The sequence below is a fragment of the Lynx rufus genome, unplaced genomic scaffold (genome assembly GCF_022079265.1).
Source record: "Lynx rufus isolate CCGP_SWC_20201006 ecotype Redwood Valley unplaced genomic scaffold, mLynRuf1.p SCAF_17, whole genome shotgun sequence".
Classification (NCBI taxonomy): Eukaryota; Metazoa; Chordata; class Mammalia; order Carnivora; family Felidae; genus Lynx; species Lynx rufus.
The window spans coordinates 5268088-5290192 of record NW_025814831.1 but is presented as its reverse complement, the minus strand read 5'-3'; the positions used below and the strand labels follow the sequence as shown (position 1 = coordinate 5290192).

The 22105-nt window shown below is 35.5% G+C and overlaps 16 non-coding genes across 16 annotated transcripts; all 16 read left to right on the top strand.

Annotated features, from left to right (window-relative positions):
* The first annotated feature begins 825 nt into the window (after window positions 1-825).
* LOC124512648 (small nucleolar RNA SNORD113/SNORD114 family) lies at window positions 826-897 on the top strand. The gene has a single exon (XR_006962172.1). It is a non-coding gene; the product is annotated as a small nucleolar RNA SNORD113/SNORD114 family (small nucleolar RNA).
* A 905-nt stretch (window positions 898-1802) lies between these two features.
* Window positions 1803-1877, top strand: LOC124512672 (small nucleolar RNA SNORD113/SNORD114 family). Its single transcript, XR_006962195.1, has one exon. It is a non-coding gene; the product is annotated as a small nucleolar RNA SNORD113/SNORD114 family (small nucleolar RNA).
* Window positions 1878-3179: 1302 nt separating this feature from the next.
* LOC124512674 (small nucleolar RNA SNORD113/SNORD114 family) lies at window positions 3180-3252 on the top strand. The gene has a single exon (XR_006962197.1). It is a non-coding gene; the product is annotated as a small nucleolar RNA SNORD113/SNORD114 family (small nucleolar RNA).
* A 1080-nt stretch (window positions 3253-4332) lies between these two features.
* LOC124512691 (small nucleolar RNA SNORD113/SNORD114 family) lies at window positions 4333-4407 on the top strand. The gene has a single exon (XR_006962212.1). It is a non-coding gene; the product is annotated as a small nucleolar RNA SNORD113/SNORD114 family (small nucleolar RNA).
* Window positions 4408-5297: 890 nt separating this feature from the next.
* LOC124512678 (small nucleolar RNA SNORD113/SNORD114 family) lies at window positions 5298-5374 on the top strand. Its single transcript, XR_006962200.1, has one exon. It is a non-coding gene; the product is annotated as a small nucleolar RNA SNORD113/SNORD114 family (small nucleolar RNA).
* Window positions 5375-7300: 1926 nt separating this feature from the next.
* LOC124512671 (small nucleolar RNA SNORD113/SNORD114 family) lies at window positions 7301-7375 on the top strand. Its single transcript, XR_006962194.1, has one exon. It is a non-coding gene; the product is annotated as a small nucleolar RNA SNORD113/SNORD114 family (small nucleolar RNA).
* A 1169-nt stretch (window positions 7376-8544) lies between these two features.
* LOC124512673 (small nucleolar RNA SNORD113/SNORD114 family) lies at window positions 8545-8617 on the top strand. Its single transcript, XR_006962196.1, has one exon. It is a non-coding gene; the product is annotated as a small nucleolar RNA SNORD113/SNORD114 family (small nucleolar RNA).
* A 2193-nt stretch (window positions 8618-10810) lies between these two features.
* On the top strand, window positions 10811-10882 carry LOC124512661 (small nucleolar RNA SNORD113/SNORD114 family). Its single transcript, XR_006962185.1, has one exon. It is a non-coding gene; the product is annotated as a small nucleolar RNA SNORD113/SNORD114 family (small nucleolar RNA).
* Window positions 10883-11799: 917 nt separating this feature from the next.
* LOC124512689 (small nucleolar RNA SNORD113/SNORD114 family) lies at window positions 11800-11874 on the top strand. The gene has a single exon (XR_006962210.1). It is a non-coding gene; the product is annotated as a small nucleolar RNA SNORD113/SNORD114 family (small nucleolar RNA).
* A 1412-nt stretch (window positions 11875-13286) lies between these two features.
* Window positions 13287-13358, top strand: LOC124512652 (small nucleolar RNA SNORD113/SNORD114 family). Its single transcript, XR_006962176.1, has one exon. It is a non-coding gene; the product is annotated as a small nucleolar RNA SNORD113/SNORD114 family (small nucleolar RNA).
* A 1993-nt stretch (window positions 13359-15351) lies between these two features.
* Window positions 15352-15425, top strand: LOC124512690 (small nucleolar RNA SNORD113/SNORD114 family). Its single transcript, XR_006962211.1, has one exon. It is a non-coding gene; the product is annotated as a small nucleolar RNA SNORD113/SNORD114 family (small nucleolar RNA).
* Window positions 15426-16318: 893 nt separating this feature from the next.
* On the top strand, window positions 16319-16390 carry LOC124512659 (small nucleolar RNA SNORD113/SNORD114 family). The gene has a single exon (XR_006962183.1). It is a non-coding gene; the product is annotated as a small nucleolar RNA SNORD113/SNORD114 family (small nucleolar RNA).
* Window positions 16391-17105: 715 nt separating this feature from the next.
* LOC124512677 (small nucleolar RNA SNORD113/SNORD114 family) lies at window positions 17106-17178 on the top strand. Its single transcript, XR_006962199.1, has one exon. It is a non-coding gene; the product is annotated as a small nucleolar RNA SNORD113/SNORD114 family (small nucleolar RNA).
* A 2019-nt stretch (window positions 17179-19197) lies between these two features.
* Window positions 19198-19269, top strand: LOC124512655 (small nucleolar RNA SNORD113/SNORD114 family). The gene has a single exon (XR_006962179.1). It is a non-coding gene; the product is annotated as a small nucleolar RNA SNORD113/SNORD114 family (small nucleolar RNA).
* A 1209-nt stretch (window positions 19270-20478) lies between these two features.
* LOC124512654 (small nucleolar RNA SNORD113/SNORD114 family) lies at window positions 20479-20553 on the top strand. The gene has a single exon (XR_006962178.1). It is a non-coding gene; the product is annotated as a small nucleolar RNA SNORD113/SNORD114 family (small nucleolar RNA).
* An 892-nt stretch (window positions 20554-21445) lies between these two features.
* Window positions 21446-21521, top strand: LOC124512650 (small nucleolar RNA SNORD113/SNORD114 family). The gene has a single exon (XR_006962174.1). It is a non-coding gene; the product is annotated as a small nucleolar RNA SNORD113/SNORD114 family (small nucleolar RNA).
* The last annotated feature ends 584 nt before the right edge of the window (window positions 21522-22105 follow it).

Sequence of the window (22105 nt, the reverse complement as noted above, 5' to 3'; positions counted from 1 at the left end):
TTTGGGTTCTCATGTTCGTGCATGTTGTTTCAATTTTAATAATTGGATCAATGAAATAATCTATAAACAAACACATAAATAAATAAAGATGAAAGCAGTGAAATCTTGTCCAATTATAAAAATATGTGGTTAGGTAAGGAATGGTATTCATGTATATTTAAAATGCTGATGTCTATAAGGGAATATATGGTGTAAGAGTTGTTATTGGAGGACGCTACAGTTATTGATAAGTCATAGCCCATGTTCATATTCTTTATTAGTAGCTAGATCAATATTGTTCATTGGCTTATAAGACAATAAAATTCACTGCTTAGTAATCGACTAAATTCAAGATGGAATACGAGGACCGATGAACATAGTATCTCCTTCCTTTTTATCTCTTGTTCTGCTCAGTACTTTTCAGAATGGACACACTTGAGCTGATTTAACGTCTTCCACGATTATGGAGCTCTATGGTTGCCTCTATATAATGGGAGGATGGGGATTAATGTGAGTAACAGTTGAAATTATTTTCTCGGCATATGTGTTGTTTTTCTTTTAAGGTGATTCATTGTATTATTGAAAACTCTAAGATATAATGAAAGGAGGCACTGTATCTCAGTGATAAATGTGGGGTATGCAAGCTGTTATAATGATTAATCCATGCGTAGAAGACTGAGGATAACCAGTTAAAGAGATATTGATGTGAGAATTATCAAAGTAGAGCTCAGGGAGGTATACGTTCTTTCTCAGTTTTTGTGAATTATAGAATTTAAAATTATTAGTGAATTAATGGTTTACGCCATAAAAAAATTAGAACTGAATGAAGGAAAAGAGGAACAATATTGGATCGATGATGACCACTGGTGGCGTATGAGTCGTTCACGATGAATACGTGTCTGGAACTCTGAGGTCCAACAGAAGAGAAAACCTAGTTTATTCCCATTGTTTGCAGAGATCCCGTGTGGACAGATGTCAGGAATATATAAGGATCTTGTTTTTGGTCTTGGTCTTCATTCATTTCCTTTCAATTTTTATAATTGGACCAATGAAATAATCAATAAACAAACATAAATAAAGATGAAAGTGATGAAGCATTGTCCAATTTAAAAATCTGTGATTATACAAGAAATACTATTAACATACTCTGAAGTTCAATTAGAAGTAAGTGGTACGTGATTCTTCTTACATGTATGGCTAAGGATGTCATGGACAGTACAAGTCATAGACAAATGTTCAGCTTCTGGCTCAGTGGTAAAATCAAAGTTGTTCATTTTCTTATGAGAAAAAATATTTAGAGCAAATTAATAACTGAGCACTAACTGGTTAAATAAGAGATTAAAAGCAAGAGGGAGAGAATGTCTTGACTCGTTTTATCATATGCTCTGCTTTATATGCCTCAGGACAGACCACTGGACCTGCTTTAAGGATTCTCACCTGATCAACAGCCCTTGGGTTGCATTTCTGTACTGGGGAGACAGGAGACCAATGTGAGTAATACTCAGAGTTATCATCTTGTTTCTGGTATTTTGTTTAAGGGTAATCATTGTATTAATACAAAGTACGAAATATCATCAAAGAAAGCCAACTGTGTCTCAGTGACAACTATAGGATTAAAATGAAGCAATACATTGATTAAAGTGTTTATGAAAAACAAGACACTTGATGAGAGGGATATTGATGTGTGCATGATTCTATGCCTATCGTGCATAAGAGTTCCATCTTGGAGTTTTGTGAATCATATAGTTTTAAATGGTAATTAGTGAATTAATGAATTAATCAATAGACAATGTAGAAATGAATGAAGAGAAAGTAGTCTTCTCTGGATCAGTGATGATAACTGCCAGTGTATGAGTCACGGGTGATAAATGATACGTGTCTGGAACTCTGAGGTCCAACACAAAAGAGATGTGGTCTCTCTCTTCATGAATTTCCATTCTTTATTATAATTAGGTCAATGAAATATCAATGAGGAAATATATAAAGAATAAAGTGAATTGTAGAAACATTGTCCAATTTTAAAAATATGTGAGGAGACAGGAAATACCATTAATGTAATTTGAAGGCACTGAAGTTTAAACAGAAATGAATTGTATATGACTGTCACCTCTTTGGATAGGATGATATAGACAGAACAAATTATAGACAGTTGTTTTTTTAAATTTTTTAATGTTTATTTATTTTTGAGAGAGAGAGAGAGACAGAGCATGAGCAGGGGAGGGGCAGAGAGAGACGGAGACACAGAATCAGAAGCAGGCTCCAGGCTCTGAGCTGTCAGCACAGAGCCGGATGCGGGCCTCGAACCCACACACCACAGGATCATGATCAAGCTGAAGTCAGACGCTCAACTAACTGAGCCACCCAGGTGCCCATAGACAGTTTTTATATTCTGGGTCAGTGGGAAGTTTGAGGCAGTTCATTTTTATAAAAGACAATGAAATAAATACACTCCAATGATTTCCTAAATGCCTAAGTGAGAGATGTAGAGCAAAGAGCAGTGGAAGAATGTCTCTTTTTTTATCGTCTGCTCTGCTCTGTACCCCCCCCCCCCCGCCTGAGAATGGACACACTCAGGCTGATTGTAATGTTCTTCCAAGGTCACGAGCCCTTAGGTTGTGTCTATGTTGTAGAAGCGTACAGACCAATGTGAATAAGACTCAAAGCTTTTATCTTGGTTTGCTTAAGGCTATTCAGTATATTATTTATAAGTATTAAATATAATCAAAGAAGGCAAATATAACAATTAATTGCTTACTTAATGTTAACGTTTATTTATTTTTGAGAGAGAAAGGCACAAGGGGGGTGTAGAGGCAGAGAGAGAGGGAGACACAGAATCTGAAGCAGGCTCTAGGCTCTGAGCTGTCAGCAGAGTCTGACGCGGGCGGGGCTCGAACCCATGAACTGTGAGATCATGACCCGAGCGGAAGTCAAATGCTTGACCAACTGAGACACTCAGGTGCCCCAGGAATTTATTTATTAATTAATGAAGTTAGTATCAGATTGATAAGAAGCATTTTGTTTCCTAATCCGTAAATGAAACACTGAGGTCAGTTAATGAGAGTTAGTCTCTTTAATACTGTAGAGATAGATGTTAGGAATGTTGAAGGAATATATTCTTATATTTTTAATTCATGTGCATTTTTTGCTTAATGGCATAATGAATAAATGTTTATGAGAATGGAAAGAAAGAGGGCCAGCCTTAGATCAACGATGACAGCTGGTGGCATATGAGTCATATCTGATGACTGCTCTGTGTTTGGAACTCAGATCTGATAGAAAAGTAATCTAGTCTGTTTCTCACGCGTATAAGGATCCTATATACAGATGTCAGGAATATATAAGGATTTGTTGTCAGTCTTTGTGTTCATGAATTTTAATAATTAATAAAGTTATTAATGGTAGAATAAACAAATGAATAAATGGATAAAGGTGAAGAGGTTGAAGTATTGTTCTTTGGTAGATATATAGCAAGGGAGGGGCACCTGGGTGGCTCAGTCAGTTAAGTGTCCAACTTCAACTCAGGTCATGATCTCATAGTTCATGGGTTCGAGCCCTGCATCAGGCTCTGTGCTGACAGCTCAGAGCCTGGAGCCTGCTTTGGATTCTGTGTCTCCCTCTCTTTCTCTCTCTCTCTGTCCCTACCCTGCTCACACTGTCGCTTTCAAAAATAAATAAACATTAATATAGGGAAAAGTATTAATATACATTAGAATACATACAAAAGGACCAAGTGTATTATGTCTTCGACTACGGTTGATAGAAACAATAAAATGCAGTAGTCAGTTATTGTCTGAATTAGTTCCAGATTTGAAGTTTATTTTTAAGGGAAAAATAAGTAAATATTTCCGTAAGTTAATAAATACTTAAATGATTATGTGAGTGAGTGTTGGGGTCAGTGGAGAGAAAGTCTAAGCCTTTTCATCATCTTCTCTGGTTGTCTTCAGAATAGATGCTTGAGCTGATTCATTGTCCACTGCGGTCAAGATTATCACGTGACGTTGCTTTTGTGTTAGGAACAAGGAGAGTAATGGTCAAAAATTTCGTTTTGGTTTGGGTCATTTGTTTGTGTTTGTGGTATTATTCAAACGTGATAAATATAATAAAAAGGCTCGCCATGGCTAACTGATAAATACGATATAAAACATGGTGTTCATTAATTTAATACGGAGCATTGAGATTGATTAATGAAAGAAATAGAACCTATGTTGGCAACAATCCCATATTAGGAGTTAAGGGTGTTCCAGCATCTTATGCTTCGGTTTTTGCAAATTATACCCATTTTAATATTTTCAAAGAATTAATGATTTAATCACTGCCAGTGTAGAAAGGAAGGAAGCAAAAGTGGGCCTCTGATGGGCCAGTGATGGCGACTGGCAGTGGATGAGTGATGGGTGATGAGAAGTATGTATCTGGATATCTGAGGGCCAACGTAAGAAATCATCTACTCCTTCTGTTCTGTTGGATCCTGTAGGTAGATGTGAGGAACATACGAAGATCGTGTTCTTATTTTGAGTTTGTAGATTTGGGTTTGTCATTATTAGTAGATTCATGATAGAGCCATTAAAGAAATATACATAATAGGTAAAGGAGAGAGAGAGAGAGAAGGATTATTCAACTATGAACTATGTATATATGGTGAGGCAAGAAGTATTCATAAAATTGGAAATACATATGCTCATTAAGAAGTAAGTGGAAAAACGGTGTTATCTCCTTAGCTCAGAGTTTCGTAGACAAGTAAGGGTCTAGTCTTTCTGAGCCAGTGTCAAGTTTGAGGTTGTTCCTTTTATTAAGAGAAAAATCTATTCATGACATGAAATATTTATAAAGACCTAAATGAGTAAATGGGATGCGAGACACGAGGGTCAATGGAGAGACAAGGTCTTAAGTTTCTTTTTTTTAACCATTAACTGTGCTTTGTACTTCTCAGAATGGACACACCTGAGCTGACTAAGCATTGTTTCGTGGTGGCGAGCTCTTGATGGCGTCTGTGTGTTAGAAGCACAGAGACCAATGTGAGTCAAGTTCTTGTCTCAGTTTCAGCTATGTTTTTTTTTTTTTTAAAGGCTGGTCAGTATGCCATGTAGAGTCAAAAGTAGCGAACCATAGCCTAGTGATAATATTGAATTCATATGAAGCATTATGTTAATGATTACATGCAGGAAATTTAAGGTAATTAAGAGAGAATGATTCTATATACAAATGAGGAGTATTGTCACTCTTGAGTTTTCTGACTAATAGGATTTTAAATTATTGTTAATGAATTTGTGAGTTGGTCCATGAACAATGTAGAGCTGAATGAAGGAAAAAAGGGACAATGTTGGATCGATGATGGCCACTGGTGGCGTATGTTATGAGTCGTTTGCGATGAATACGTATCTGGAACTCTGACGTCCAACACAATAGAAATGTAGTCTGTTCCCATTGTTTGATGGGATCTTATACACAGATGTCAGAAATATATGAGGATCTTGTTTTTAGTTGTGTTCACGCATTTTTATACTACTACTATATTTGGATAAATGATTTGTAAGTAAATCTCATCTATAATCCTGTTTTTGGTCTTTTATGTTCATACATTCTATTTTTTAATTGGGCCAATGACATAATAAATAAATAAATGAATAAACAAACAAATAAATAAATAAGAAATGGGTGAAATATCATCTAATTACAAAAATATGTGGTTAAATAAGAAAGGCTATCAATATATTTTGAAAACAAATGCCTATTAGGGAATATACGGCATAATGGTGTTATTCTTTGAGTAGCAGTCAGTGTTCATGCTATCAGCTACAAGATTGATATGGTTTATTTTCCTAAGAAAAATAAAATCTACATTATCCCAACTTAATGCTTATTAAAGACTGGGTGAATGAAATGTGGAACGCAGGGGGACCAGTGATCATAAATTCTCAATCTTTTTATCGTCTGCTCTGTCTTGTACTCCTTAGAATGGTCCCACTTGACTGGTTTAGCCATTCCACCATAGTCATGAGCTCTGTGGTTGCATCTATGTGTTACGAGCACAGAGAACAATGGAATAGTCAAAATTCTTTGCTTGGTTTTGTGGTCTTTTAAAAAAGGTTTTCATTGCATGATTAGATGTGTGATATAAAGTCAATGCTCACAACCGTAGTCAGATAGTAAATTTGAGGCTTATGTGAAGCCTTATATTAATTAGTCTATAAAGGACACATTTTGGTTAATTAGTGAAAGATATCGTCAGTAGGAAATAATTCTAAAGGCAAAAGTTAGAGATATTTAAGGATCTTGTTTCAAGGTTTTGTGGTCTCTAAGCGTTCATTTTCTTGTTATTAGTTAACAAGATATATAATAAAAGATATATAAAAAAAGATATATAATTTGATGAATTAATCAATAAAAACATGTCGACCGCGATGATGAGGACCAAGCATGAGGCAGTGATGATGCCTGCTCATGTATGAGCCTGGAACCCTGGGGCGAACGTGAAAATTAATTAGTCTGTTTTTCCTTTTGGAATTCCTTCGGTGAAGGAATGTCTGGAATGTACAAAGATCATATTCTCATATAGTTATTTTGTGGGCATAGATTTGTCATTAGTAACGGAATAATGGCGGGACTATTGAAAAGCAACTATGTAAGGACCAAGAAGAGGGTGAAGCCTTGTCTACCTATTAAAGTTTGTGGTGAGGCAGGAGATGTTAGTAGTCACCACTGAAAACAGCGATGCCCGTTAAGAGATACATAGACAAAGGTCCCACCTCTTTGAGGCCACATATACTCTGTTAAGGAAGGGTGAATTTTATTCTTTTTGGTAGTGAAATTGAGTGTTTCCTTGTGTAAGATAAGAATATATACATAATGAAAAAAACAAATGCTGAATATATGAAATGTGGAGCACAAGGATCAATGGCAGTTAGGTCTCAATTTTTTCTGTCACTTGCTCTGCTTTGTGGTCCTCAGAATGGATATCCCCGAGCTGATTAAAGCATCTTCCATGGCCACGATCTCCTGGTTGCCTCTAACGTGAGTAATAGTTAAAATTCTTTTCTCATTTCCCGGTGTTTTTGTAAAGGTAATTCACTTTATTGTTAAGATGTATGAAAGACAATTTAAAACGGCAGCCGTATCTCAGTGATAAATATGGAATATATGAAACATTGATTAATCCATGTGTAGAAAACTGAGGGTAATCAATAAAAGAGATACATTGATGTGGGTTAGGGGATACAGAGCCTCTCCTATCGTATCGGTTATCATAGCATTTAGAAACTACTAATGAGGTCATGTTTTGATCAATCAATAAACAGAAATGGATGAAGAAAAAGAGGGACAACATTGGATCGATGATGACCACTGGTGGCGTATGAGCCTTATGCGATGAATACCTGTCTGGAGGAACTCTGAGGTCCAACACAAGAGATGTGGTCCTTCTCTTCATGCATTTTCATTGTTTGCATTGGATGATCGAAATGCAATTACGATTACAATTGGATGATCGAAACATCAATGTGGAAATACATATTTCAAAACGCTGAATTGTAGAAGGCTTGTTCAATTTAAAAAATATGTGGGAGGCAAGAAATACTATTAATATATTTTGAAACACTGAGGTCCAAAGAGAAATAAATGGTACATGAATGTAAGCTCTTTGGAGAACAAATTATAACAATGTTTATGTTCTGGGTCAGTGGGAAGTTCAAAATAGTTCGTTTTCTTAAGAGGAAAATGAAATAGACTCCAAATAATGATTGCCTAAATGCCTGCCTAAATGAAAGATGTAAATCAAGGGTAAATGGAAGAATGTCTCATTTTTCATCATCTGCTCTGTTCCGTACTCCTCAGAATGGATGCACTCAAGCTGATCGTAACATTCCTCCAAGGTCGTGAGCCCTCAGGTTGCATCTATGTTGTAGGAGCGTGGAGACCACGTGAGTAATAGAGTTCTTGTCTTGGGTTTGAGTGGCTCGTTTAAGGTTATTTACTGTATTCTTCAAAATATCCAAAAGTGTTATTGAAAAATTTATCAAAGAAGATAAAATATGCCAATGTTTTATATATATATATATACACACACACACACACACACACACGTGTGTGTGTGTGTGTGTGTGTGTATATATATATATATGTATATATATATAATTAGGTTATATATATATGTATATTAGTCTCTGTAGAATATATATATATATACACATATATACACACATACACACACACACACACACACACACACACACACACATATTTCCACAGAGACTAATCTGTTTTACTAGCTGACCTTAGTGTTACATTTATAGATTGGTCAACATAACGCTTCATATCAACCTAATTATATATATATATATATAAAACGTAATGTTTTATATCTATATATAAGATTACATTGACTAATGCATAAATTTAATTTAGGATTATTAATGAAACAGGCATATTGATGTGAAAATGACTCTAGATACATATTCGGGATATCAATGCCTTCTTGGGGTTTTGTGAATCACAGTTTTAAAATTATAGTGAATGAATTCATTAGTCAATAAACAATGGAGAAATAAAGAAAGAAGGGGGGAGGTACAGCATTGGATCCCTGATGACTACTGGTGGCGCGTGAGTCCTACATGGTGAATGCGTGTCTGCAACTCTGAAGGTCCAGCAGAAAGAGGACTTGCTTCATTGCCCCTGTGGGAAATGATCCTGTAGACAGGTGTCAGGAATGTACAAGGATCTTGGTTTTGTTTTCATGTGCATGCGTTTTTGTTTCTATTTTTATAATTGGATCAATGAAATAATAAATATGAAAGTAAATCTAAAGAGGGTGAAATATTGTCCAATTTTAAAAAATACGGGTTTAGGCAAGAAATGCTATTGATTTTATAGACAAATGGTTTCTATAGAAGGAGACCAAGGTCAATACAAATCATTACAAAGATCCTACTTCGGAATTGATTTCATAGATGTAGATATGTTATTAATGGAATAATGATAGAAGTATTAAGTAAGTATAAATAAAAATTAAAGAAAAATAGGGTGAAACCTTGCCTAACTGGACATATGTGGTCAGGTAAAAAATATTAATAAACCCGCAAACATTGATGCCCATGAAGAATAAGTAGATCACGGTGTATCACCTCTTTGTTTAAGAATCGTACAGGCATTGATTTGTAAGAGTCAGTTGTGTTGTTCTGGGTCAGTCTTAAGGTTAAGTTTTCATTATGTTGGGATAGATATATGATACATAATAAAATATAGATCTTATATATAAAACAATAAAATACATTGTCAGTCTCAAGGTTAAGTTTTCATTATGTTAGGACAGATATATAATATATGATATAGGATATATGGTACATAATAAAATATAGATCTTATATATAAAACAACAAAATGTATTGTCAGTCTCAAGGTTAAGTTTTTCATTACGTTAGGACAGATATATAATATATGATATGTGATATATAATATATAATAAAATATAGATCTTATACATAAAAATAAAATGTATTTAGTTTTTATAAATATATAAATACATAAAACACAAAATATGCAAAAATATATTTTATTTTTTCATATATTTTATTTTATGTATTTATATATTTTATACTTTATATATGTAACATATATAACCATATTGAAAATATTTTTAACCATATTTGAAAATATTTAACAATTTATGCATTCTATATATTTATATAGTTATGTATGTTATTATTTATATACATCTTAGTATATATTTATGTATACTATAGAAAATTTTATTTACATTTAAAAAAAATTTTTTTTTTTAACGTTTATTTTTGAGACAGAGAGAGACAGAGCATGAACGGGGGAGGGTCAGAGAGAGAGAGACACAGAATCTGAAACAGGCTCCAGGCTCTGAGCTGTCAGCACAGAGCCTGACGTGGGGCTCGAACTCACGGACCACGAGATCATGACCTGAGCCGAAGTCGGCGGCTTAACCGACTGAGCCACCCAGGCACCCCTTATTTACATTGAAAATAGATATTTTATTCATTTACTTATTTATTTTTAAATGTTGATTTTTGAGAGAGAGAGCACACTTGTGTGGATGCGCATGTGTGTGTGGGCACACACGTGCACACACACACACACACACACACACACACACCACACAAGCGGAGGAAGGGCAGGGAGAGAGGGAGACACAGAATCCAACGCAGGCTCCAAGCTCTGAGCTGTCAGCACAGAGCCCGACATGGCGCTTGAACTCACGAACTGTGAGATCATGACCTGATCTGAAGTTGGATGCTTAACCAATTGAGCCACCCAGGAGCCCCTAAAATATATATTTTATATATAATGATAAAAATTAAATATCTAAATCCTGAGTCTAGGAAATTAATAGCAAGTATCAATGGCAGTTCAATCTCAATTTTTTTCATCACTTGCTCTGCTCTGTTCTCAGAATGGGTGCATTTGGGCTAATTTCATATCTTCATGGGCACAAGCTCTGTGGTTGCCTCTGTATAGTTGGGGGATGCAGAGTCATGTGAGTTACAGTTGAAGTTCTTTTCTTGGTTACGTGGGTTTTTTTTTCAACGGTAATTCACTGTCCTGTTTAAAAGGACAAAATATAATTAAAGAAGGCAGTGTATTTCAGTGATAAGTATGGGCTATATGAAAATTATATTAATTAACCCACCTGTGGAAAACTGAGGATAATTAATGAAAGAGATACACTGATATGGGAATAATCTATGTACAGATTAAGAATATAATAATTCTCTTTGGGGTTTGGTGAATCACAGTGTTTAGAAATTGTTAGTAGTGAATGAATAATTTAATCATTAGACAAATAGAAATGATTGAAGGCAAAGAGGGAGAATATTGGATCGATGATGACCACTGGTGGCATATGAGTCGTTCATGATAAATGCGTGTCTGGAACTCTGAGGTCCAACAGAAGAAATTTAGTCCATTCCCGTATTTTGAAGGGGTCCTCTAGACACATGTCAGGAATATACAAGGATCTCATTTTTGGTCTTATAGTTCATGCATTTTCATGCTATTATTATAATTGGATAAATGAGAGAATCTATAAATAAATCTATCAATTAATATGAATGGAGTGATGCATTGTCCAATTATAAAAATATGTGATTATGCAAGAAATACTATTAATGCACTGTGAAAACCCTGGGGCTCATTTGAAGTAAATGGTACATGACCTTTCCCGGAATGACTAATGATGCCATAGATAGTAGAAGTCATAGACAATGTTCAGATTCTGGGTCAGTGGTAAAATCACACTTGTTTGTTTTCTGAAGAGAAAAAAGTATTTATACCAAATTAATGCTGGCCTAAGTGCTTTACTAAATGAAAAGTGAAAAGCAACAATCACTGGAGAGAATGTCTCACACGTTTTTATCATCTGCCCTGCCCCGTACTCCTCAGAACAGACACATGGCGCCAGATTTAAGGATTCTTCCCTGATCACGAGCTCTATCTAGGGTTGCAGCTCTGTTACAGGAGTCTGGAGACCAACGTGAGTCATCATCAAAGTTCTTATCTTTGTTCCTCGGTTTTGTTTGAGGATATTCACTGTATTGGTAAAAGGTATGAAATATAATCAAAGCATGTGAACTGTATCCTGGTAACGATTACGGGATTAGTATGAAGTATTACTTTGATTAATACATACGTGAGAAGCTGATGATAGTTAATGACAGAGATCTTTTGTTGTGAGAATGATTCTAGTCACATAGGAGGGATAGCAAGGCCTTGTTTTTAATACTACAGTTTCAAAATTATAATTAGTGAATTACTGAATTAATCAATAAACAATATAGAACTAAATGGAGAGACAGTGGTGCTCCTTGGATCAGTGATGGTAACTGCCAGGGTAGGAGTCATGCGTGATGAAGGATGTGTGTGTGGAACCCCGAGGTCCAACAGAAAAGAAATGTGAGTTTTTTCCATGCAAAGAGTTCCTCACTTTATTGTTATCTGCTCTGATCTGTACTCCTCAGAATGGACCCACTTGAGCCGATGTAAGCCTCTTCCGAGGCATGCGGTCTCCAGTTGCATCTATGTTGTTAGGAACGTTGGAGACCAGGGTGAGTAATGTCAATGCTTGAGCTTCGGTGGTTTCTTTAAGGGTATTCCCTGTGTTATTCCAAATATTAAATACAGTCAAAGAAGGCAAAATACACCAGTGTTAAATACCAGATTGATACGGCACATTAAGTTGATGAATCCATTAATGTAAATCTTGAGGTCAGCTTTTGAAACAAAGAGTTAGTCTCTGGAAAAGTTTGGAGAGATAAAGGCTGTTAAGGGATCTTGTATTTATGTGTTTTCAATTCTGTGTATTTATGAATTTTGTGAAGCCATAAGCAAATGTTTATGAGAGTAACAAGAAAGAGGCCTAATCATGAACAGTGATGGTGAATGGTGGTGGATGAGCCACACATTCATTGGACAATGAATACTACGTGTCTGGATTCCGAGGTCCAGTATAATATGTAGTGTATTCTGTTTATTTAATTCTATCGACAGATGTTAGGTTTATGTCCAATATAGGAACTTGGCTGATAGCCTTTGATTTATTATTGTTAATGGACAAATTGTAGGACTATGAAAGAAATACAAATAATAAATAAGAAAGGGTGAAGCATTGTTCAACTATGAACATATGTGGGCAGGCATGAGATATTATTAACACAATTGAAAACACTGAAACTCATTAAGGAATATAGATGGATTAGGAGTGTCACCTGTTTGACCAAGGATCATGTTAGCACAGGTAGTTAAGAGTCAGTTTTTTGTTGTGGATCTATTTTAAGTTTGCTGCTGTTTATTTTGTTAAGATGAAAGTATTTACACAAGGAATCATTATAAATTCCTAAGTGAGTGGGTAAAAAAATGTGGAAATATAGGATCAATGGGAATAAAAATGTAACTTTTTTTTTAAATCAGTTATGCTTTGTTCTTCTCAGAATGGACACACTTGACCTGATTCAAGTAGCACGACCCGGTGGCAGAGGGACCGATGTGCGTAAGAGTCGGAGTTCTTGTCTGGCTTTCAGTGAGTTTTTTTTTTTTTGCAGGGTGTTCACTGTGTTTTTGAAAAGTGCCATATTGAATAAAGATGGTCAGCTGTAGCCCTGCGTATAAATGTTGAAATGATGTGAAATGTAAAAACATAGGATATTTAAAGAAAGCGATATATAGACATGGAAAAATTTCTATGTACAGAATAGGGACTTCAGGGCTGTCTTTGGTGATAACTGGGTTTCAAAATAATTAGTGAATTAATGAATTAGCCAAGAAACACTGTAGAAATGAACGAATAGGGACAACACTGGATCAATGATGACCACTGATGGCATATGAGTCATCCATGATGAATATGTGTCTGGAACTCTGATGTCCAACACGGATGGATTCTGGTCCATTGCCCCTGTTTCGAGGGATCCTATAGACACATGTCAGGAATACACAAGCAAGTTCTTTTGGCCTTTACATTCATGCACTTCTATTTTTATAATTAGTTCAATTAAATCATCAATAAGCATATGTATAAATAAAGATGAAGGTAATGGAACTTTGTCCAATTAATAAAATGTGTGGCTTGGCAAGAAATGCTATTACTACATATTGAAAACAAAGATCTATTATGAAAGGTACATACACATCTATTTTGTGACAATTAGATATTTGTAAGTAAGAGTTTCCTGTCAGGGGCAAGATCAATATTGTTCATTCACTTCAGAAAAAATATAAAACATACATTATCCCAAATCACTACCTGCCTCCATGACTGAATGAAAGATGGACACAGGGATGAATGAACACAAGGTCTCCATCTTTTATCATCATCTGCTTTGTCTTGTCCACCTTAGAATGGTCCCACTCGGCTGATTTAGACATTCCTCCATAGTCACGAGCCCTATGGATGCATCTGTGTGTGAAGAGCACAGAACAAAACGTGAGCAATCGTCAGAATTCTTTTCTTGGTTTTGTGGTTTAAAAAAAAATGTCTTCGCATTATTAAAAAGTGTGAAATATGATCAGTAATTTCCAAACATGTTAAAAAGAAAAATGATATTAATAGGAAGCAGTATATTAACTCGGAAATTTTGAGGGATTATTATAGGGGCGCCTGGGTGGCTTGGTCGGTTAAGTGTCCGACTTCGGCTCAGGTCATGATCTCACGGTCCGTGAGTTCGAGCCCCGCGTCGGGCTCTGTGCTGACGGCTCAGAGCCTGGAGCCTGTTTCAGATTCTGTGTCTCCCTCTCTCTCTGCCCCTCCCCTGTTCATGCTCTGTCTCTCTCTCTGTCTCAAAAATAAATAAATGTTAAAAAAAAATTAAAAAAAAATAAAAGTATTATTATAAAAAATAAATGGTGGAAATGTAGAGACCAAACTGGTGGTTGCCAGAGGGGAGGGGGCTGAGGGAAGGGGTTGAGGGGAAAGGGGAGAGGGAGGTACAGGCTTCCAGTTATGGAATGAATAAGTCCCAGGAGGTACAGTGTAGGGAACACAGGCAACGTACACAGTATTGTAATGGCATTGGATGGTGACTGGTGGTATCTCCCATTGTGGTGAGCACAGTGTTACATATATAGAGTTGTAGAGAGTTATCGAAACACTATGTTGTATACCTGAAACTAAAGTAACATTGCGTGTCATCTGTACTTCAGTAGAAAAAAAAATCGATAGTAGGATAAATAAAAATGTAAATGAGCAAATATAAAGAGGGTTGAATACGATTTACGGTTAAGATATATAATAAGGAAATATAATTGGAATGGAAAATAAAATGATCAAATATGTATATGTTTTGAGCGAGAATGGCAAGACAGTGTTAATAGAGTCAGTTAGAACTTTGAGATTGAATTTATTAAGAGAAAAATAAATATTACCACAAATTAGTACATGCCCAAGTGACTATGCAAACAAATAGTGGAACCTGTGAATCAATGGAGAGAAAGTCTCGACATTTTAATCTGCTTGGACTGGGTGCTGGAAGCGATTTCAGCATCTGCAGTCATCAAAACAGTCATGGTGCCTCTGTGTAAGGAAAGAGACCAAAGTGAGTAATGGCCAACGTTGTCATCTTGGATTTGGTCATTGGTTTAAGGGTCTTTATGGTATTATTGACAATTATTAAATTAATTTAAAGGTTTATGATGACCTATGATAAATAAGATATAAAACATTATGTTGATTTATAACGTACAGGAATGAGGTCTATTAATGAAAGAAGTATAGTCTGTGGGAAATGATTCTGTAAACTGATGGTAGGGATATTCAAGAATCTGTTCTTGTGTTTTGATGACATGTATTATTTTTATTATCATAAACAAATTCATAATTTAATTGATACAAATGTAGACATGAACAAAGAAGAATAGACTCAGGCAGGGATCAGTGAGGATGGCTGGAAGCATAGGAGTCAAGGATGATGAAAATATGTGTCTGGAACCCTGAGGTCTCATGTGGGACATAATCACTCTCCTTCTTCTGCTGAAACTGGCTCTATGAAGAGATGTCAGGAATACACAAAGATTGTATTCTTGTACTGATTTCATAGACTTAGATTCGTTATTATTAATGGAATAATGATAGAACTATTAAAGAAATGTAAGTGGAGAAAGTAAAGCCCGGTCCAGTTATAAATATATGTGGTGAGACAAAAGGTATCATTAATAATTTTAAAACCATTGATAATCATTAAGAAATTAATGGACCAAATGGCTAAAGATCATATAGACACTGATGAGGAAGACTGAATTTTGTTTTTCTGGGTCAATATTTAGATTGAGTTTTTCCTTTGTAAAGGTAAAAATACACATTAAAAAGAAGTAATAAATACCTAATTAATAAAACTCAGAAAGCAAGGATCAATGGTGATTAGGTCTCATTTTTTTTTTTTTTTTACCATTACTCTGTTCTGTATTCCTCAGAACGATGCACTTGAGCTGAGTTAGCATCTTCCATGGTCAAGAGTTCTATGGTTGCCTCTCTATAATAGGACGGAAATTAATGTGAGTAACGGTTGAGGTTATTTTCTTGGTTTCAGTATACTACTTTAAGGTTATTTGTATAAAAGTGCAAAGAATTTTTAAAGAACATAAGTATACAATTGTGTAAGTATGGGATACAGTTACAGTAATAAATATGGGATATAGTTAACATTATTTTGATTGATGTATATAAGAAAAACAGGTAATGAGAAATATGGATGTGAGAATAGTTCTATATATAGACTACGGACCCAAAGACTCTTCTTGTGTTTTTATGAATGATAGCATTTAAAATTGTTATTAGTGAAATAATTCTATAATCAATAAACCCATAGAAATGAATGAAGAAAATAAGGGACAATATTGGATCGATGATGACCAGTGATGGCGTATGAGTCATATATGATGAATACGTGTCTGGAACTCTGAGGTCCCATATGAAAGAAATCTAGTTCAGTACCTCTATTTGAATCGACCCTTCAAACTGGACATCAGGAATGTGCAAAGAAAAATCGCATCATTATGATTTGGAATTGACAGCAAATGGACCATTTTGTCAAGTGTGTTTTGTCTCTGATGCAAAGGTGGTAATAGAACATTATAAGTTACAGTCAGTTGTTGTGTGAGTCACTTTCACATTTGACATTTGATTTATTAAGAAGAAATATATTAACATAGTAAATGCCTGAACGACTACATAAATGAATGGTATAATCTATGAATCAATGGATAAACATCTTGATTTTTTGTCATCTGCTCTGCTCTTTGCTCTCAGAATGGACACCCTTGAGCTGATTTAAGGATTAACCCACAGTCATCATGTTTATGTTGGCATCTCCCTGTTAGGAGCATGGAGATCAATGTGAGTAAGAGTCAAAATTCTTCTCTTGGTTTAAGCGGTACAGAGAAGGCCAACCATGCCAATGTGCAGTATTGGATTGATATGAAACATTAAAATGATCAATCCCTAAAGAAACAAACACTAAGTTCAGTTAATCAAAAGGATTTAGTCTATTTATATATGATATTATTGATAAATGTTAGGGATATTGAAGGATCTTCTTTTTTGGTGTGATGTATGCATATTTCTTTATTAATGAATTAGTCAATAAAGAAGCGCAGATGAGAGTGGACAGAAAGACAGCCAATCATGGACCAGTGATGATGACTGCTGGTGTATGACTCATGGATGATGAATAATGAGTGTGGAACACTGAGGGCCAACCCGAAAGGAACCTAGTCTATTCCCCATATTTCCAGTCATACTATAGGCAGAGGTCTAGAGGCAGGGCTATAATCTTTTTCTTGGTCTTTGTGTTCATGAATTATAAAACTGTACCAAAGAATCAATGGCAGCATAAATTAGCAAATGTATAAATGAATAAAGGTGAAGAGGATGAAGCATTGTTCATTACTAAAATATACAGTCAGGGAAATGAATATTAATATTCACTGGAATGGATAATAAATGGGCCAAGTGTATTACATATTTGAGTAATTGTGACATGCATGGTGATAGGTAGTAGTCGGCATCACCCTGAGTCAGTTGTGAGCTTGAGGTTTGTTGTATTGAGAGGAAAATAAATATTACCACAAATTAATAAACGCTTAAATGACTAAGGACATGAAAGATGAAAATTGTGGGTCGGTGGGGACAGTGTCTCATTTTGTAAAAATCATTGTGTCTTCTTGGTACTCTTCAGAATGGACGCACTGATCTGATTTCAGCTTCTGCCGTGCTTAAAATTGTGTTGTCTCTGTCAGGAGAGAGAACAAAGTGAGTAATAGTCAAAGATCTTAGCTTGGTTTTAATCATTTGTTTAAGAGTGTTTCCGGCATTGTTAAAAAGCATTAAACATCATAAAAAAGTTATCCAAGGCACAATAATAGATGTAATAGGAAACATTCTTCCTGTTGATTAATCAAAGAGATGGAAAAAATATGGTGTATATGGGAAAGGATTCTATAGAACAGCATTAAGGATATTCAAGGATCTCGTGCTCATGTTTTCTTGAATAATGTCTCTGAATTAATGATTTAATTGAGGACAAATGTGAAACAAATGAAGCGAGCGAGGATCTAGAATGGCCCAGTAATGATGACTGGTGGTGTACCTAGTCTGTTTCCTGTTTGAAATGATCCATTGGACAGATGTCAAGAATATACAGATACCAGGTTCTTATTTTAGATTCACAAATTTCGATTTACTATTACTAATGAATCCATGATAGAACCATTAAACAAATATAAATATATAAGTAAAGAAGAGGATGAAGTGATTTTCCATTATAAACATATGTAATGAGGCAAAAAATATTATTAATAAAAATTGAAAACACTGATGTTCATAAAGAAATAGATGGATTAAGAACGTTGTCTCTCATTTAAGATCATGTTGGGGCGCCTGGGTGGCTCAGTCGGTTGAGCAACCGACTTCGGCTCAGTCATGATCTCACGGTTTGTGAGTTCGAGCCCCGCGTCGGGCCCTGTGCTGACAGCTCAGAGCCTGGAGCCTGCTTCGGATTCTGTATCTCCCTCTTTCTCTGCCCCTCCCCCACTCATGCTTTGTCTCTCTCTGTCTCGGAAATAAATAAACATAAAAAATAATTAAAAAAAAAGATCATGTAGACACTGTTTAGTAGGAGTCAATTTTCTTGTTCTCGATCATATCCAAGGTAGAGATGATTCCTCTTGTTAAGAGAAAAAACATATTTATGAAAAATTAATAAATGTATCAATGAGTAACTGAAATGCAGAACTCAAGGGTCAGTAGAGATAAGATCTGTTTTGTTTTTTGTTCTTTTGTTGTTAACTAATCACCTGTTCTGCTCTGTACTCCTTAGAATGGACACACCTGAGCTGATTTAACATCTTTCATGGTCATGAGCTCTATGGTTGCATATGTGTGTTAGGAGCATGGAGACCAGTGTGAGTAATAGTCAAAGTTTCTTGGTTTGGGTGGTCTGTTTAAGAGTAGTCACCATATTATTAAGAAAACTGTATAGTGGACTGTAGAGTAGTCATAAGTGTGATATTGAGGTCGTGCCTTATATTGATTATTGCACGTACATAAAACTGAGGTTAATTACTGAAAGAGATTGATGTAAGAATGATTTTCTATACAGAGTTGGGACATAAAAACTCTTCTTGGGTTTTTGTGAATCGTAATGATTAGAAACTATTATTAGTGAAGTAATGACTAGTGAATAAATAGAAATAAATGAAGAAAAAGAAGGGCAATAACGGATCGATGATGACCACTGGTGGCGTATGAGTCATATGTGATGAATACGTGTCTGGAACTCTGAGGTCCAATAGAAGAGAAATCTAGTCCGTTCCTTTTGTTGAAAAGGATTCTACACGCAGATGTCAGGAGTACACAAAGATTTTTTTTTTTTTTTGGCGGGGGGGGTCTCTGTGCTCATGGTTTTTCATTCCATTATTTTAAAGTTTTTTTTTTTTTAAGTTTTTTTTTTTTTAACGTTTATTTATTTTTGGGACAGAGAGGGACAGAGAATGAACGGGGGAGGGGCAGAGAGAGAGGGAGACACAGAATTGGAAGCAGGCTCCAGGCTCTGAGCCATCATCAGCCCAGAGCCCGACGCGGGGCTCGAACTCATGGACCGCAAGATCGTGACCCGGGCTGAAGTCGGATGCTTAACCGACTGAGCCACCCAGGCGCCCCCATTCCATTATTTTAATTGGATAAGTGAGTTGAAAAAAAAAAGAGAGAAAGAAAGAAAGAAGTAAAGAAAGATAAATGAAGTGAAGCAGTGTCTAATTATAAAAATACGTGATCAAACAAGAAATGCTTATTAATATATCTTGAAAACCCTGAAGTCCAATGAGACATGAGGTGCCTATGACTGTTACCTCTTGGGTTAGGGATAATATAGACAGTATAAGTTATAGACAATGTTTATGTTCTGGGTCTGTGGCGAGCTCAAAAGTGGTTTCTTAAGAGAAAATGAAAGAAATATACTTTGAATTAATGATCGCATAAATGACCGTCTGAACTAAAGATGAAAAGCAAGCAACAATGGAGAGAAGGTATAATTTTTGTATCACCTGTTCTGATCTGTACTCCTCAGAATGGACTCGCTTGAACTGATGTAAGCATCTTCCATGGTCCTGAGCTCCTGGTTGCATCTATTTATTAGGAGCATAGAGACCAGTGTGAGTAATAAAGTTCTTGTCTTGGTTTGGGTTTTTTGTTTGTTTGTTTGTTTGTTTAAGAGTGTTCACTGTGTAACAAAGTTGGAAATAAAGTCAGACAAGGCCACCTGTAGCCTAGTGATAAACCCAGGATAGATGGGAAGCATTGTATCGATGGAGGCATATATGAAAAACTGAAGATATTAATGAAAGACATATACTGATATATGAAAATGACTCTATATACAGATTAAGGATACTAGAGCTCTTTCTCAGTGTTTTGTGAGTCATGGTGTTTAAAAGTACAATTAGTGAGTTAATGAATTAATAATTATTGTAGAAATGAAAGAAGAGGACGTGGGCTAATCTTGGATCAATGATGACGACCAGTGGCATATGAGTCATATACCATGAATATTACGTGTCTGGAACTCTGAGGTCCAACACAAAAGAAATATGGTCCATTTTCTCTTTTTGAAATAATTCTATAAACAGATGTCAGGAGTATGCAAGGATTTTGTCTTGATCTTTGTGTTCATGCATTTTCAAACTATTATTATAACTGGACCAAAAGAAAACACATAAAAAATGTATACAGATGAATAAGGTTAAGCATTATCCAATTATAAAAAATGTATGGTAAGGCAAGAAATATTGTTGATATATATTCAAAACACTGATATTCACTAGGAAATAAATGGCATAAGGGTGTTACATTTTAAGGATGGTACGGGTGGTGTTACTGATAGTCAGTGTTCTGTGTCAGTGACAAGACTGATATTGTTTACTTACGTGAAGGTAAAATGTTATCCCAAATAACTGCCCAAATGATTGACTAAATAAAAATTCAAGAACCAATGCAGATAATGTCTCAACCTATTTTATTACCGCCCCTGCTCTGCACTCCTTAGAATGAATACCCTCAAGCTGATGTAAGCATCTTCCACGGCCATGAACTCCATAGTTACATCTCTGCATTAGGAGCATGGAGATCAATGTAAGTCGTAGTCAAGGTTGTTGTCTTGGTTTCAGTCTTTTTTTTTAAGGCATTCAGGCATTCACTGTATCATTTTAAAAATGCGAAGTATAATTTTGGAAGATTAACCATGACCCCGTTATAAATAGGGGGTTGATATGAAGCATTGTTTTGATTAATCCTTATATGCAACACTGAAATAAACCAATGAAGGAGATGTATTTCCGTGAGTAATAATTCTATAGACAGATATTTAAGGATCGTACTGTCATATTTTATGACTTCAGGTATTTATTATTATTAGTGGCTTGATGAATTAATAAAATTCATGTAGACCCAAATTACAATGAGGGCCAAGTCTGGATCAATGATGACTACTGGTGGCGGTATGAGTCATGGATGATGACTATTCCATGTCTGGAACTCTGAGGTCCAACACTAATACAACAGAAATCTAGTTTATACTATTCTATACTATGTGAGAGATACGTAAGAATCTTTTGCTTCTAATTTTATGGCTCATGGATTATGATTGTATCAATATAAAAGAATCGATGGAGGGCTCAATCAAGATGTTTAAATGATTAACCATGAAAGAGTGAGGTGTATTCCAAAGTATGAGAAGACGTAGTAAGGAAAGCAATACTATTAATATAGTCTGGAGTGGATAATAAAGAGACAAGTAAGCAAAAACACCGTAAATGAGTAAATATGAAATGCCTGGGGGAATGAAAGCAGAATACAAAGGACCAATGGATAGAAGATCTCAAACTTGATTTTCCACTTGTTCTTATACTCCTCAGAATGGGCACGGCCATGCCAATTTTGGCATTCTGTCATGGCCCCGAACTCAGTGGTGTCTTTGGAGAACGGAGACCCTTGTGTGTGAGTAGCAGTCGAACTTTTTGTCTTGGTTTGGGCAATTTTTAAGAGTGGTCAAGGCATTTTTAAGAAGTAGGAAATAGAATCAGAGGCCAAACATGACCCAGTAATAAACACGGGACTGGTACAAAACATTAT